The 17,399-nt window shown below is 39.2% G+C and overlaps 1 long non-coding RNA gene across 1 annotated transcript in view; it reads left to right on the top strand.

Annotated features, from left to right (window-relative positions):
* The window catches only part of LOC122557224 (uncharacterized), a 51,312-nt gene that overhangs the window by 17,471 nt on the left and 16,442 nt on the right, over nucleotides 1-17,399 (top strand). Inside the window, exon 2 of the long non-coding RNA XR_006313774.2 lies at nucleotides 7,376-7,541. This is a non-coding gene — a long non-coding RNA (uncharacterized LOC122557224). The remainder of the gene's footprint in view (nucleotides 1-7,375; nucleotides 7,542-17,399) is intronic.

The raw sequence follows: 17,399 nt of genomic DNA, 5'->3' as shown, positions 1-17,399 counted from the left end.
ATTCGATTGCGGTCCAATCCAGACAAATATGTTAAAGTCAGAATTTGATGTACTTATGACATTTTACTGGCTGTGCATGAACTGCACGATTTGAGTTGATAGCAATCTGTAACTGCGTGAAGTTAACTTGGTGAACCCAGTTCCTCGTTTCTAGAAAGTACCGAGATAGGGAGCAACTATTTAGAGCTCATGTAATGACAAATTCTGTCTATACCAATGTATTGACAGCTTTACATTCTGATTGTTGCATAATTTACAAACTCTAAGCTTGTCAAGGCACCTATCGTTGATATTATAATAATACATCAACCCTGCTTAGATTACTATTGCTATCTTGATGTATTATTATTGAATGCAGATATTGCTGGTCATGGAATCATGACGTGATTTACCATGGTCCTTGGATTAAATAAATATACTTGGATGTCTGTCAGCGCAGAGACTGGGAGAAAGAGAAACTTTGTTGAAATTTAATCAGGTTTCCTGACCTTCATCTCAGGTAGGTAGGATAGTGAAGAAGGCATTTGGTATGTTTTCTTTTAGTGGTCAGAGTATTGAGTACAGGAATTGGGAGGTCACGTTGCGGCTGTACAGGACATTGGTTAGGCCACTGTTGGAATATTGCGTGTAATTCTGGTCTCCTTCCTATCAGAAAGATGTTGTGAAACTTGAAAGGGTTCAAAAAAGACTTAGAAGGATGTTGCCAGGATTGGAGGATCTGAGCTACAGGGAGAGGCTGAACAGGCTGGGGCTGTTTTCCCTGGAGCAGAGGCTGAGGGGTGACCTTATAGAGGTTTACATGAGGGGCAGGATATGGCAAATAGGCAAAGTCTTTTCCCTGGTGTTGGGGAGTCCAGAACTAGAGAGCTTAGGTTTAGGGTGAGAGGGGAAAGATATAAAAGAGACCTACGGGACAACATTTTCGGAGGGTGGTACGTGTATGGAATGAGCTGCCAGAGGAAGTGGTGGAGGCTGGTACAATTGCAACATTTTAAGAAGCATTTGGATGGATATTTGAATAGGAAGGGTTTGGAGGGATATGGGCCAGGTGCTGGCAGGTGGGACTAGATTGGGTTGGGATATCTGGTCCGGATGGACTGGTTGGACTGAAGGGTCTGTTTCCATGCTGTACATCTGACTCTATAAATAGCAATTCTTGCTGCATCAAGATGTTGTCCTGAATATGGGCTATGTGAAAAGATGTGTGGAATTGAGCTCACACAATGAGTTCCTAACTTTGTCCAGGCCATGGGGGAATTAATTCTGACAAGACCACATTCTTTCCACAGAAAGCCATTGGGGATATATTTTGTTATTTCCCTGATCTAGAAATCAGTGGGAGATCTGGACTGAGATGTCATAAGATGGCATTTATATTTTATTCACTGTTGAATCATTCTGTAAGATGTGCATATCAAGTGCTCAAATTAAGTTTACCCTACTGCATTTGTATTCTTCTGCAATAAAGCTGAGGACATTAGAACAATCAGATTCATGGACTTTGGAATCAAAAGACTCATCAAAACAGTAATCTTAACCTTGCTCAACTGATCCTTTATTCCTGGATGGTGTATATATGAACACTGGGCATATTTATTATCTGATATTACTAATCCCAAAGTAGTAAATAAAATTGCACAACTGTTATGTTTCACTCTGCACCACCCCATTTCTGCAAGATTGTTTACCCTATGTAGTAATCTATCAAAGATATGTGCAGAGGGTTTTTGAAATAGGAATTTATAATTAAATAAGTTATCAGCAACTACACTAAGCTTTAAGGAGCTGGATTTTGGAATCTCAATGAGATATGAGAATTGGTAGGCCCAGGAATTTCTGGCAGCCAGCTGGTGACACTTTGCCACTCCTTACAATTTGCTCAGGGCAAGGATGAGGAACATTTAGGAGGTCTGATGGTGATTTGCTCAGAAGCAGCGATGAGATCATCAATATAACTAACTAAGGCCAATAATCAGAAGCTGACTGGAATTTTTCAGTTGTCCTTTTGGGTCCCCATGGCCTCCTGCTGGCTGAGGGGTTGGGGAAGAAATACGGGTAGTGGTCAATCAATTTGAATCCTCACCTACATCTGCTATAATTACAACTTAAGTTCCAGGATACGTTTGTACATTGGTCCCTCCTTCACAAGGAGAAAGTGTGGGCTTATGCCCGAAACGTCGATTCTCCTGTTCCTTGGATGCTGCCTGACCTGCTGTGCTTTTCCAGCAACACATTTTCAGCCCTCCTTCACAATGCTGGCTCTGCAACTGTGGCTATTTTCAGTGTGATTTTTATCTCCAGAGTATTCTACCTTCTGCAGCAAAGCCTATGTTACTCATGATAGACTTGGAATCTGTGTGAAGTTATTGAAGAATCCAATAAACATTTATTACAACTAGCTATTACATACAAATATTACATCAGTGTCTTGGCTAAGATATAAGTATTAATTATAAATAACGAACATGCCTTTAGTAATGTTTCATGCTGCAAGTGATCAAAGTTAAGATGGGGTTGAGATCTTTATCACCCAGGTTACATATTCAGAACAGTGATGTTGTGAGCATGTCTCTTTTAAAGAACGCTGATCTTAAGACAACGTGATTTCTGTTATAGGCTTTCAAAAAAAAAATCAACTGGAAATCCGAAACAAAAACTCCACAGTTCTGGCAGTATCTGTGGAGAGAAAGCAGAGTTAACATTTTGGGTCCAGTGATCCTTCAGCATACTTTTTTTTTAACATTTTGTAGAATTTAAGAGCAAAACTATACATCATGTCAGACACATATTTAATATGACCAGTGTTGTCATGACAATTTAGACCATGGAATAATTTGCTAGATTGTTCATGTTTGCAACATGTTTGGTATTACTGAATGAAATGTTCACTTTTTTGGATTTTAGCAAAAATGCAGTTAAGTAGCGGTATATTTCAATATATTGGGTTTTATAAAAAAGCAAGGAGTAACTAGACAGCTGTTGGGAAGAACATTTTAGCAGGCAGTAAATGCTTTTTATTTTAACAAGTGTTTTAAAAAGTTATGAATATATATATATATATCTGTATTAAGATTTATTTTACAAACATATTAAATAGCTGCTCCAAAGAAGACCATTATAATCAAATGATTAGACATTGCAGTAACTTTCTGGAAGTTTTTCAGAAGTAAAGATCAGTCTCATGTACCTCCTGAAGAGACTGAAACTTGAACTGTGTCTTGTCTAGTTTGCATGGATTTATTCACAACAGAGCTGACCTATTTTCCTCTATTAATATCTATCTTCCATCTATCTCTCTCCTCTACTCCATTAGCACCCCCTTTTTTTATCTTTTCTCTGGTAGGCACCTTTTATCAAGTTCCACTTGCTCCTTCTTAATCAGCCACCATTTTAAAAACTAGCACTTTTCCAGAACCATCAGTTCTAAAGAAGATTCATATTAGATTCAAGATGCTAACTCTCGCTTTTCTCTCAGCAGATGCTGCCAGACCGGTTCAGTTTCCCTCCCACTTTAATTCAGTATTTTAAAATTAAAAATAATCTGTTTATAAGCTGCTATAGAGATGATGGTCTCCAAGGAAAATCCTTACACAACAGAAAAGCAAGTTGCAGCTCTATTAGAAGATATTAGTGACTTTGAATTTAATTTATGGAATGGGTGACAGACATTATCACTCTTGCAAGCCTGTGATAACTGCTTCTGCACTGCCATATGGGAGGCTTGTCACATGATTCCCACAGTACTGAAACCAACTTCCCTTTTATTTGTAGTTTTGAAATAGCTGAGTTAAAGGGTCAGCATCGTTCCAAACCACGCATGCAGACAATCAACTGCCACAAACTCCAGGCCACAAAGGTTCCTGTAGAAAGGAGCCATCAACCCTTACACTCAGCATATAAAAATCCTGCTTTGTGAAACAAAGCGATTATTCTGAATGCCAACAACATTACCAGGGGTTTGCTGAAAGGGGCAGGGAGGGAAATATATCTCTGGTGGTGGGATCTGATTTGTAGGTGGCAGAAATGGCAGAGTGTGAAGCATTGTATCCAGAGATTGGTGGGGCGGACGTTGAGGACCGGAACTGGGGGCGGGGGCGGTGGGGGAGGTTTGTGGTTGGAGGGGTGGGTTTCAAAGGTGGAGGTGAGGAAGTAGAGGAAGTCTGCTGGAGGGCATTGTTCATCATGTGGTAGGGGAAATTTGTGGTCCTTGAAATAGGAGGACACCTGGCATGTCCTGGAGTAGAATAGCTCCTCCTGGGGCAAATGCTGTAGAGACGGAGGAATTTAGAAGTAGGGCATCATGTTTTTACAGGGGGAGGGGTGGGAGGAGGTCTGGCAGCATCAGAAAAGAGAGCTAGCATCTTGAATCTAATATGATTCGGAGATGCCGGTGTTGGACTGGGGTGTACAAAGTCACCTGATGAAGGAGCGTCGCTCCGAAAGCTAGTGTGCTTCCAATTAAACCTGTCGAACTATAACCTGATGTTGTGTGAATCTAATATGAATCTTCTTTAGAACTGATGGTTCTGGAAAAGTGCTAGTTTTTAAAATGGTGGCTGATTAAGAAGGAGCAAGTGGAACTTTGATTTAAAAAAAGGTGCCTACAGAGAAAAGATAAATGGGTGCTAATGGAGTAGAGGAGAAAGATAGATGTTAATAGAGGAAAATAGGTCAGCTCTGTTGTGAATAAATCTATGCAAACTAGACAAGACACAGTTCAGGTAGTTGTGGGAGTGTGGGTTTAAAATAGATATCAGTGTTGAGTCGATAGCCAGAGATGGAGACAGAAAGGTCCAGGAAGGGGAGGGAGGTATTTGAGATGGTCCAGGTGAACACAAGGTCAAGGTCACGCAGGTATGCATGGTTACAAAGACTAAAGGATGCATTTCTAGTGCTGTGCATAGAATGTGTATACTTCCAATTCAATCAGTTGATTTTGGCTCCAGATTTGGTTGCATTAAAGACTTTTCAGTGAGGGCAAATTAAATATGTCTAGCCACAGCCTCTGTCAAAACAATAGTAAACAAGGCATCTTTGAATCAGTCAAACCTAGCAATTTTTTTCTCTCTTAAATGGAGTCACAGGTTGACCAGTTGTGCTTCCAAGATTATGGTTGCATTGCTGGTTTTCCTGGCCCTGCTGTGATCTGCAGGCTGGATTCTATCCCTACTGTAGTTGACTGCTCAGGTGTTGGTTCCAAATAGCACCCCTTTACAGTGTTTTATATAGGCAGCATCATCTTTGTTCCTGGCACCATCCATTTCATTGTTTTGCGGTGACACAGCACTGGAAGCCTGGGTTTGTGTATACAAGGTCACTGCGTCACCTAACAATGGCATTAATTTTAAAAAAAGGTTTGTCAGAACAATGATCAGAAGTCACATTTCAGAAACTCTGCCTTGGAAAGTATTCTTAGGTATTTTTTAGAAAAAAAATGCTTAAAACTGCTGGCTAGTCACCAACCCATCCCCACAATGGAATTTCATGCAACTTTGGACTTTTTGGATTCCATTTTTTTTCTTGTTGTTTAAAGCAAGAATATTGAGAACATGGTATCCTTTTTTTTTCTAGAACTTAAATTATTCAATCAGTAATTACTTACTTATCGATTCCGATGCTATATTTCCTTTAAATGTGCTTGAAATGTGCGATTGCCATTCCTTCCCCCACCGTTGTGTCAAAGCATGTGTGAAATAAACTCTATATCTGGTTTAACTTTACCACAGAGTTTTTCTATTCTTACAAAGTCACAGCACACAAACCAAGACTTGGGGAAATTACCCACGCAGTAAACTATTTTTTTAAAAAAGGGGAAATATTAATAGTGATCTACTGTTGGATAGGTGGTGAGATTATGGAGAGAGACTTGTTTTAAATCTGTTCATGACACAAGATGATCATGTACATGAGTTCAGTTCAGTTTTTTTTTTGCATATTGTGAAAAAATGGTTATCATTTTTGTAAGGATATTTTAGAGTCATGGAACTTTCACAGCGTGGAAAAAGGCCTTTTTGCCTATTGAGTCCACATTGTCATCAATTCTAATGCAACTTTCCAACTTTTGGTCCATATCCTTGTATACTATGATGTTTGAAGTGCTCATCTAAATATTTCTTGAGGGTTCACAACACTACCACCCTCTCCTACTTTGCATTCCGGATACCCATAACCAGTTGTTTGAAAAACAGTTTGTTTAGATCCCCTCTAAACCTCCTGCTCCTCACCTTAAACTCTATCGCCTGTTTATTGACCTTTCTAGTAAGGGATGAAGTTTCTTCTCACGTGCTCTTCTGTACCTTTTAGTGGTCCCCTCAGCCTCTGCCATAAGAAAACCAATCCCAGCTGATCTAGTCTGTCTTCATTGCTGAATTGCTTCAATTAGGCAATATCCTGCTGAATCTCCTCTGCATTCATTCCAGTGCAATCACACCCTTCTTTACAGTGTGACCACCAGAACTGCATGCAGTTCTTCAACTGTGGCCTAACATTATGAACAATATCCCTTTGCTCTTGTTTTCAATGCCTTGACTAAAAATGTAAGTTTCTTATATGGCTCTGTAACCATCTTTTTATCTATCTGTTCTTCTACTTTCAAGGATATTTGGGGATGTACGTGTGGTCCCTCTGATCCTGGGATCAATGTAAACTTGCCTTGTTACTCTTTCCAAAATACATCACCTCACCCATCTTTTCAGGATTAACTTCTATTTGTTCAGCCCATCCGACCAGCCTGTCTAACCTATCCTGTGTTCTAAGACTTTCCTCCTCCCTATTTACCACACCAACAGTTTTCATGTCATCTGCAAACTTATTGATCTTACTGAATTTGTCTTTTACATAGTGAAAAAGTGTTCTTTTTACAGAATCGTGAAAGTATTTGTTTCAACCAAAGGTGTACCTGTACTGTTATAACTTGTTCCGTATGAAGGGCTTATGCCCGAAACGTTGATTCTCCTGCTCCTTGGATGCTGCCTGACCTGCTGCGCTTTTCCAGCAACACATTTTTTCAGCTATATAAACATGTCTCTTATTCCAAGAAATAATCTGAATCCAATCTTTCAAAGTACTTAATTTACCTGGAGGAAGTGAACATGAGAAAATATTGGTTTCTGGTACTGCTTTTCAATGCTTTGTTTGAATCACTTTTTCACTCCATGAATCTAGCACTGAATTGTCCTGCACTATTTGCAGTTTAAGATTTGCAAGTTGAATTTTGTTTTTGCAACCCAAAATACAATGTATCTATTTCAGTTGACAGAATTATTGAAAATATATCTGGCTGTTATAGATTGTATTAACACCAAACATCCAGATTCTCTCAATTTACTGAATCTTCACTCTGATCTGTAACTGTCCCTGTTTATGATACTCGCAGGGCCAGTTGCCATCCTTTCAGAGGGATCAGCATTGGATGAGGGAGGCATCAGGACTTACGTCCGAAAATTAGGCAGACGTCCCAACCAAAGACACGTACCAATGAAGAAATATAGGAGGCTGAGACCTCGGCTCTCTCACAAAGGACCCATGCCTTTCTGAATCAGGTAAAGAAAGACTTCGTTTGAACACACCCTCTTTTACATGAGCTTTTGTGTATTGATAGAGACATGTGAGAATTGTCAATTGCTCATATTGCTGCAAGTCCTCTATTTTATAGATATCCTGTGTAAGGATCTTTAGCAGTAGCTGAATTGCAAATATAATTACCTGTGTTGCAATATGGATGATCTGTGAGTGTTTGCATAGTGCCCTCACTTAATGTCTAGGCAGAACAGGAGTATGTTCTGAAATGCAGTTTAAAAAAATGTGGCCATTAATGCTTTGTAGTCACAGTGAACTAAAACAATACAAATGCCCTATACACTAAATGGAACACATTGGCTGTCTCCCAAACATCATTCCTGTTACAATGAGATGAATCCCACAGTAACTATTCTTTAATAGCACAAAATGTACAATGAAAATGTCAGGAGCTACTCTCCTGTCAAGTATTCTACCTAGCACAGAATGATTAAGGAAGGCCTCAGAAGAAAAGAAATCAAATTGCCCAAAACCAATTCTCTTCCAACTAAGAATATTACTTTAAAATGATTGGCACAATGTCTAAAATCATTGTAATTAACTTTTTCAATGAGAGGTGTGAGAGTAGCAATGCCCTTGATTGGGTTAATCTGATCTCCAAAGTTTGTAGTTTTTTTTTCCCTTCCCACCAGTCAGGAATTAACACGTCCTGCCATTCATTAATGGTATGATCGATTTAACCCACATTTGTCCTGCATTCCTTACACTGATATTCTTGAAAGACTGCCATTCAAAATCTTTTGCCATAACTCATGATTTTTTTTGCTTGGGAGAGAAAATGATTGTTCAGTAGAATCTTTCTCGTAAAAACTGTTTCCTTTTGTTAACTGAAGCCCTTGCAGCATGCCCACATATATAATACTGTGAGTTGGAAGGAAATTATGCTTCAGTTGTACAGAGTTCTTGTCTGACCTCAACTGTTTTGTTTTGAGCACCATACCTCAAGCAAAGATTTGTTTAGTTTTGGGAAGTTGGAGTGTAAATTCAGTTGAATTCTACCTAGATGTGGAGATAGGGAAAGAAAATTCCTTTGAAATTTAGAGATTCATTGGGCCCTAATTCAAGTGTTTAACAATATGAAAGGATTCAAATGAGTAGCTGTAGAGAAATGATCTTATCCAGTAGGGGAATCCAGAAGGTGACCATCACAGTACAGTCATTTGAGGAGTAAATTTGGCATGCACATTCTTGTTTCTCTACACTCGAGAATTTTCTTCTCCAAAAAGCAGTGAGTGACAGGACATGCTAATTCTGGACTGGTGGGAAGGAACAAAATGCCAACTTTGGAGATCTGATTAACCCAATCAACTCTCTCCCTTCTCATTCCGTTCTGGTCACCACATTACAAGAAGGATGTTGAGGCTTTGGAGAGGGTTCAGAAGAGGTTTACTAGGATGCTGCCTGGATTAGAGGGTATGAGCTATAAGGAGAGGCTAGACAAGCTAGGATTGTTCTCTCTGGAGCGGGGGAAGGCTTAGGGGAGACTTGATAGAAGTCTGTAAAAGTTGAGATGCATAGATAGGATTGACAGTCAATCTTCTTCCCCCTAGTTGAAAAGTCTAATACTAGGGAGCATGCATTTAAGTTGAGGAGAGAAAGTTCTACAGAGATGAGGGGCAAGTTTTTTTTAACACCAGAGTGTTAGGAGTCTGGAATGTGCTGTCAGGGATGGTGGTGGAGACAGATATGATAGGAGCATTTAAGGGACTTTTAAATAAGCATGTGAATATGGAGGGATATGGAGCAAGGGCAGGCAGAATGAATTAGTTTAATTTGGTGCCCTGTTCGGCACAACATCGTGGGCCAAAGAGCCCGTACCTGTGCTGTACTGTTCTGTGGTAGATTAAGTGAAATCTTTATCGAATTTAAAAACCTATAAATGTCCTAAAGGTATTGAAGGAGATTATGAAAAGGCAGTTAAGATACAGATTGGCCTTGATCTGATTGGCAAATTCAACCTACTGCGAATCCTCTTACAAGGATGCCTTCCTTGAAGAAGCTCTCTTTCTCCCTCTACAAAGGTTTCAGTATCTTAGCCTGCTGGACCAACTTTCCTCATTCCTGAAGAAGGGCTAATGCCCGAAACGTCGATTCTCCTGTTCCCTAGATGCTGCCTGGCCTGCTGCGCTTTTCCAGCAACACATTTCCATCTCTGTTCCTTTTCTTATGTCAGATCTAATTCAACCTGAATACAACTGGCTTTTATGAATCTCTAATCTCTTTTCCTTTTTGTTTTTGCTGTAGTCTTTGATTTCTACTGTGAAATGGTCATATTTGTGCTGGTAATTGACCTACTGAAACAGTAGTCATTCTTCTTGTGTGACTGTGGGACATGAATGAGTTGATAGACTATTCAGTATGCTTCCACATGATACGTACCCACTCAAGCTTTGCCGTAACCATCAGTAGTTAGGAAGTAAGGACCTTCATGGATCATTGTTTATCTTGAATCCAGAAACTCTAGAGGCTGTCCTCCATTAGTTCAGCAGACCAAGGATTGAATCCTTTATGGCTATTGCTATGTGCGATTCCGTGTCATCAGGGTAGGCAATCTAACATGTTGGCATGCAAGAATATGACTCATTCATGCAGCTCACTTTTTTTTTGTTCAAAAGACTAGAGAAAAGTTCTGAAGTTTCTTAAGTAGGTTTTTAAATGTTAATTCCAATTCATTTTCTTATGGAAGAGTGAATTTGGTAGTAATATTATCTATTAATGTAATGTATTACAGCCGTTATCATTGATATTAATGTGAGCAGACTGTCAAGCCGAGGTAGTCAGTACCTTTAAGACATCAATAAAAAGCAAAAATAAGTCCTTTGGTATTCTCCAAGTGGAACAAGTCTGAAACTCTCCTACATTTTTTCACTTATGCTGTGTGTTGACTGATAATGAGCTTGAAGACATTCTAATCCAAAGAAGATGGACATGATGAATTGCTGATTCTGTGGTTGTAGCCAGATTTATCGCTCCCTAATCCCCACATCAGTGTGTTCAGAATTAGTCTGGAAACGTGGGGATCTCTTTTTTTTTGGAAATGTAATTCAAATTTAATTTTTGAATATTAAAAATTTAAAACCATGTCAAATAATTCAACTCCCCTTCATGCTCAGTGACTTCGAAGAATAAAAAGTCAGAGTAATGCTACTATTTGCATGAAAAATAAATTTAACATATAATAACTCATGACCCCATCCAAACTTTCTTTTGTAACTGCACATCAAATTACTTTTGCAATTACTTTCTGTCTATTTTGCTTTCACAAATGATATAGCATGAGGAGGCTTCATAACATAAGCTACTAACTCTCTTCGCCAGGAATGAATGAACTCCTCACTCAAATTCTCTTACTCAACTAAACAGAAATTTTTCTAGCTGTTCACCAGTCTGCTGGATACAGTAATGAGTTCAAGGTGGAAACAAAATGTCCCTATTACTTGGTAAAGTGACAATTCCAAAACTGTTTCTTTCAACAGATGTGTAAGTAGAATTTCATAAGTAAGGGAAGAAAATGATGATGCAAACCAGAAAAATATATACGGATAAGAGCAACATATTAGTCCAGAAAAAAGTATATAATTAAAAACAAGCCAAAGTAATTTTGATTTGTAATATTGTTTTTATCCATATGTAACAGAGTTTACAGCACTTTCTATCTGAGAGTATCCTGGAGCATTAATGAATTCAAATGATAACATGAGAGGATTAAACATTACAGCACAGTTTATTTTAACTTAAAATGTAACTCTTGGTTTTGTTCATAAAATTGCTTTAATGTCCAGTGGTCTGACTGAAGTATATCTTCATTGTTATTGTATTTGCAACTTTAAATGAATAAAAACAGAAAAATTAATATTTTATTCAAATTAGATGAGGAAACTCCCCTTTCTACCATTGGTCATTTTACCATGCAACCGCCTTTTGAATGTTTCCACAATTCGTATTTACTACCTTCTTGCTATTTAACATGTGATTTTTTTTTTTGAATCATGCAAGCCAGTAATTATGAATAGTGTGTAGATTTCAGGAAATAGTTCCAAAGGTTTGCTGCATTTGACTGTATCAAAATATTAGTTACATTAGCTGCAAAGGAGAGTCATCAGACTCGTCATCATTAACTCTTTCTCTTTCCACCAATGTTGTGAGATGTGCTGAGGTTTTTTTTTAGCACTTCTTGGTTAAAGTCGATTTTTAGTAGGTTGGACACAGGTGGAGAGAGGTTTGCTAACATTGGGCTTCTAGTCTAGTAGGTACTTGGATGCAGGGACAGGAAGCTCCTACCCAAATAGGTATTGCTGCAGTTCCATGCATTCATTTGGACTCCGGAGATCTGAGGAGCCAAATGGTATGGCTAAGTGTTGAGGTTAGAGTTTAGGAAAATCTGAAGAAACTGTAGGGTCTCAGAAGAAACCGTATGCCATTACTAGTTCAGTGCAACTGACAGTGACAGTGAAGGAAGTACACAAGCAGCATTTACTTTGTGCAGCTGAGCCAGATTGGACCTTGGGGAAACGCAAATGCCATCAATGAAAAGCTGAAATTGTGCCTGAGTAGATGCTGGAGTGTATTTTCCAAAATCCAGGGGAGTGCAGTTCTCTTTGGAGAGTGAACTCTAGAATGTGAGCTGTCATTGAAGGGCTCCATGATGGAGCTGCTTTTGAGGGTGTTCCAAAATTAGGTCTTTGAAAGAGAAGAAATTGCAATCCCTTGTAAGATTTGATGACCCACGGTATCACTAACATTTGGGACATTGCTGAAGAATCTGAGGGATCTATCTTATCATATGGCCAATGCAGACATGTCACATGGGATACTGCAGTTTGTCTGTTACTCATCTTTACCTCCAGTTAATTCTGGATGTTGGAAATAAGTAGTACATATTCTGTATTTATATCCCTACTGCTCTATATTTTGGGTAGTAATGCTTGTTCAGAAGCTTGCAATCTTGTGGCTTTATTATCTTAGTAAGTACTTGGGATCTCCACACTCTGCTTTTTTTTTAAGAAAAGAGTTGCTGGCCCCTAGCCAGACCCAACTTTAAACTTGGCAATCAGGTCTGGGATCATAATGAACTACTTAACGTTTTACCATGTTAAGGACCTGAATTGACCCAAGAGGGTGGGCTGCCTGAAAACTCCCCGAGGCACGTACAGTTGTGGCGAAGAGTCAGGGTCTGGGAATCGGGGCCCATGGCATTATGCTGAATCTTGTGCTTTCCTGCCAACCCAGCCCCTAGGGAAGAGTAATATTCTCCACCCTTTATGTGGAAAGGGTGTAATCTACATGTACAACTTCTTATCCTAGACATGTCTATTTTTTTTTCTGTTATTAACAATATGTAAAATAATGGTGTGTACAAATGAGAATCCTATTCAAAAGCCACATTGATCCAGATAGAATTTTGGGTCATCTGCATTTCACTCTGCCCCTTTTCCTACCATGGCAACTAATTGTTGTTCAGTAGCTTTTGCCTCCACTGACTGACCTAAAAGCACCTTGCCGTGTGGAGACATTGTGAAGCTTTGTGTGAAGAAATTCCTGTCATTCGGCAGTTTTTGTAAATGTATAAGAAAAAGGCTCAGGATTTTATGATAGACTTTCATTTCAAATATAAGCCCATTCCATTGTGGGATTTGCAAGTCAAGTTTGCTGGAGGTAGATGTCATTGCAAAGGAGAATTCAGAATTTATGTTGGAATTCTAATTGTATGAGGTTTTATTTCACTTTTTTTTGTTTTTTGCCTAGCTAACAGGTTTTAGCTTTCATATTTTGGCTACAATTTTTTTTTGGATGTGACAGACCTAATTTTTATGTGCCAATTTTTAATTTGGCAAACTTAAGCACCACATAATATTTTAGGATAAATGATGGATCCAACCTAATTCCCAGGTGTTCCATATAATGTTTTGGTAATTGTTGTTGAATAACATTATATTGAAACTGTTGCAGACCCAATACATCAGGCTAATGTTCTACTCCTGGAGACTGAGATCTTGGACTTTAGGAAAAGTTGTCATTAATTAGGAGGAATGGGCGATATTTCCAAACCCACCTATCACCATCAGAATTAAGTTTTGCACTGGAAAACTCTTGGTCGGCTTTCCGAACCCATGATCCATTATCACGGTATGGGATGTGGATCCACTTAGTTAAAATCATGCCTGATCGAGGTACTGAACATTGGACAGGATGGTGCTGACTTGAGCCTCTCCTTGCCCTGCTCCCCATTCTGAGAATTTCATCTAACCACCCCTTTGTCCACCAAGCTGATTCCCTTATCCTTGTCTCGGCTCCCCAGGATTGTGGATGACCTGTGAACTGGGAAGGGGTGCCTGTACTTCCTGCAGTGTTCATGGCCTTCTACCTGGTGCTCAAGATAACCAGCAACTCCGATTAATCGGAGCTGATATTTGAAATAAACTCCATCAACTCTGGCATCAAATAACTAATTAATGGCATATACACTGTGGATATACCAATAAAGGTCTCATTTAAATTTCACATGATCCACTTCTTTTTTTTTTGCTGATTCCATAATTTTTCCATGGTATGTTAACAACTTACTTTTTTTGTCATAGAGATGTACAGCATGGAAACAGGGCCTTCGGTCAACTCGTCCATGCAGAGTAATCCATTATATGAAGTGCTTCCAAATGCTCCATTGTAACAAAGTTCTACATAAATAGATTGATCTCTTTCTTTATTTTACACACTTCCAAAGACTCTGGTTCACTAATTCAATTCAGTTTGCTCAAGACTGCCCAACATGCATAGTGGGTCAAATGGGAACATTATATAAAAGATTACTGTAATTGTTAAAATATGTTTCTTCATAGGCTCAGAATTATTTCTTGCCCTTCCCTAGTCTCAATATTTAAGTCCTTCAACAACTTAAGACAGTTAAAAAGCAACTTTTGACACCATTTACTGGAGAAGAGAAATAAGGTAAAGATTATTTCACATTCTTTACAGGATTGGTTTTGTCCTGTATTTTGGGCTTGGCCATTCACCAAACCTCCCAATATAACAATTGGAAGTTTTCCAAAATGGAAATTTACACCAATGCTGAGAATATGATCTCTCATGAAGGCTTGTTATAGCAGATGTTTTATTCCAGTATTGTCTATTGTCAGTATTTTTAGATATTTTGAATGTTTTTGACTCCTACAGATCCATTAAAAGTTTCAACATTCAGTTGTATTTAGTATCTTAGTTGGCAGTAAACTATGGCTTTGGAACAAAAGAAATGTTTTAATCTACATCTGACAGCCAACATCCTTGATAGCACATTGTAATCGCATTCTTCTGATCAGATAAAATCTAATAATGTTTTGGGAAATGCATTCTCTTCAGATGGTTTGGATTCATTTTAGGGACTGAAATGTTTGGCTGACACTCTGGTTTCATTTCAATTGGCCCACATCACAAAAAAGCCTTTGCCCTATATATTAAAGCCCTACAATAGGTGAAGGAAGATTGATGGCAGGGGTGGGTGGGGGAGTTGGTTAACCCAACAAATGTGATATGTGACTTCAAGCTGCTTATGTGCTTCCATTATTATATTTACAGCAGTGTCTTTTGAGACAATTGAATATTCCTTTGCAGAAAATCAGTGTACTTTTGTTGACCTACACAAATTGGGATCCTGAGTGTATTTGGAAGGTTGATTGATTTAAAACTCACTCTTGCGATATTAGTTTCCAGGAGCAGGGACCAGGTAGTGAAAGAGTGGTAAGAGCTGTGAGCTTCATATATGAAATGCCTTTTCTAGCACTTCCTGTGAGCCAGTAGAAGTGAAAGTTTTCCCTCAGCTATTCAAGAAATGCTTCATAAAAGCCTTCAGTATGATGCAGGAGTAGGTTATTCAGGCCAACAAGTGTGGTCCACCATTCATAGTCAATTTAGTTGTGTCCTTGTCTCCACTTTAAAGCTTGCTCCATGGGTCTTTATAAAATGTTCCTGGGCTTGCATCCTGGTGAGGACAGTCCAATTCCGCTGCAGAATATTAATGCCATGCAGTTGGAAATGATAAACCTAGGTGACTTGGTTTAAAGAACCGGTGCCACAGGCTGACTCCAATTATCACTAGGACTGTCATGTTCCATTGCCCACTGCAAGTTGAGCAGTCCTCCACTGGTAAGGTGCTGAACCACCATAGTGCATCTGCTTCATAGTGTGCTTAGCTCTTGGAGTAGCTGCTCAACGAGAGAATGGAATCCATTGCATCAATGAAACAAGCAAAGGCAGAGGAAAGGGTGAGCAGAAGACAGACAAGGAGGATCACTGACAGGAACAGGGGAGAACAGTACTCTCTCTGGAAGGGAATCTGAGAGCTAGATTCATTGGAGCCAATTGGAATTGGTTCTTGCTCAGCTACAGAGATAGGAACTCGTTGTTTGGTGAGTTACTGATAAGTGATAAGGTCTTTTCTTAACTTTTAATACGGTATCCAAATTGATAGTAAGGTGAATAAACTAGAGAAAAAGCAATATAATAAGTCAGTCAGTAATTAAAACCTCAGTATTTTAGGTCTGTTGCAGCATAAGATGACTTTTGAATACCATTGTGATCAGATCAGGCAAGTCTGCAGTAAGTGTTTGAAGTTTGAGGAGCTTCAGGTCAGAGGTTACAAGAAGGGGGCTGAACTGCAGACATTGCAATGCATTGTAGAGGGGGAAAGCTACCTGGATTCCTTGTATAGACACATTACTTAGTATAGGTTGATTAGGTGCATGAGGTAGGTAAAGACCTCTAGAGGGCAGTAGTGTTAGCCTCTGCAATTGCCCAATAGGTTTGAGATCCACTTAGTCTATTTGAATGAGAGCAGAGGCTGTAGGTGGATGGGTAAACTGATCGTTTTGCAGTACAGGAAGCCAGGATTGTAGTTTAGTAGTAGCTGTTGATAGCATAATGAGCTGGAATTGCACCATTCTCAGCAAAGATTAAAGAGTCCAAACAGCTGTGTTGTCTAGCCAGAGCCAGAGTTTGGGATACTTGTTCAGGGATGGAAAGGAACTTGTAGTGGAAAGGGGAGGATCCATGGTCCACATAGGTACCAATAACATAAGTAGAAACTGTAAAAAGGTTCTGCCCAAAGAATATGAAACTAGGCAAAAAAATTAAGAAGCAGAACATCAAAGATTATAATCTCTGGATCATTATCTGACCCATGTGCAAATTGACATAGGGTACACAAATTATAAATATGAAACATGGCTCAAAGACTAATGCAAGAGCTCTTGTTCATGGTCACTATCACTGGTCCTGGGGAAAGCTGTGATCTGCCAAAGGGACAATCAATACATGGACTATGTTGGGGGTCAGTGTTCCGGCAAACTGCATAAATAGAGAAGTAGGTGGTTGGAAATGTAGGAATACACTAACAGTCAATCGTAGACATTGCAATAAGATAAATCTAGAGGCTATGTATCTGAATACATGATGAATTCCAATATAAATTAAGCAAATTGATAGCCAGCATGTTTTTGACAAAGAATTAGAATTCCTACAGTATGGAAACAGGCCCTTCGGCCCAACAAGTCCACACTGACCCTCTGAAGAGTATTCCACCCAGACCCATTCACTTACCCTATTACTCTACATTTCCCTTGGCTAATGTACCTTAGTTACATGTTCCTGAACACTATGGGCAATTTAACTTGGCCAATTCACCTAACCTGCACACCTTTGGACTCTGGGAGGAAACCCACAAACTCCACACCGATGTCAGAGGCTGGAATTGAACCCGGGTCCCTGGCGCTGTGAGACAGCAGTGCTAATCACTGAGCCACTCTGCCACCCCAAAGGTAAATTATTTTTAA

The sequence above is a fragment of the Chiloscyllium plagiosum genome, unplaced genomic scaffold (assembly GCF_037043375.1).
Source record: "Chiloscyllium plagiosum isolate Xiang-an unplaced genomic scaffold, Cpla_swu_hap1 HiC_scaffold_11, whole genome shotgun sequence".
In the NCBI taxonomy this organism is placed as follows: domain Eukaryota; kingdom Metazoa; phylum Chordata; class Chondrichthyes; order Orectolobiformes; family Hemiscylliidae; genus Chiloscyllium; species Chiloscyllium plagiosum.
The sequence above is the reverse complement of the archived record's forward strand: the minus strand, read 5'-3'. Positions and strand labels throughout refer to the sequence as shown.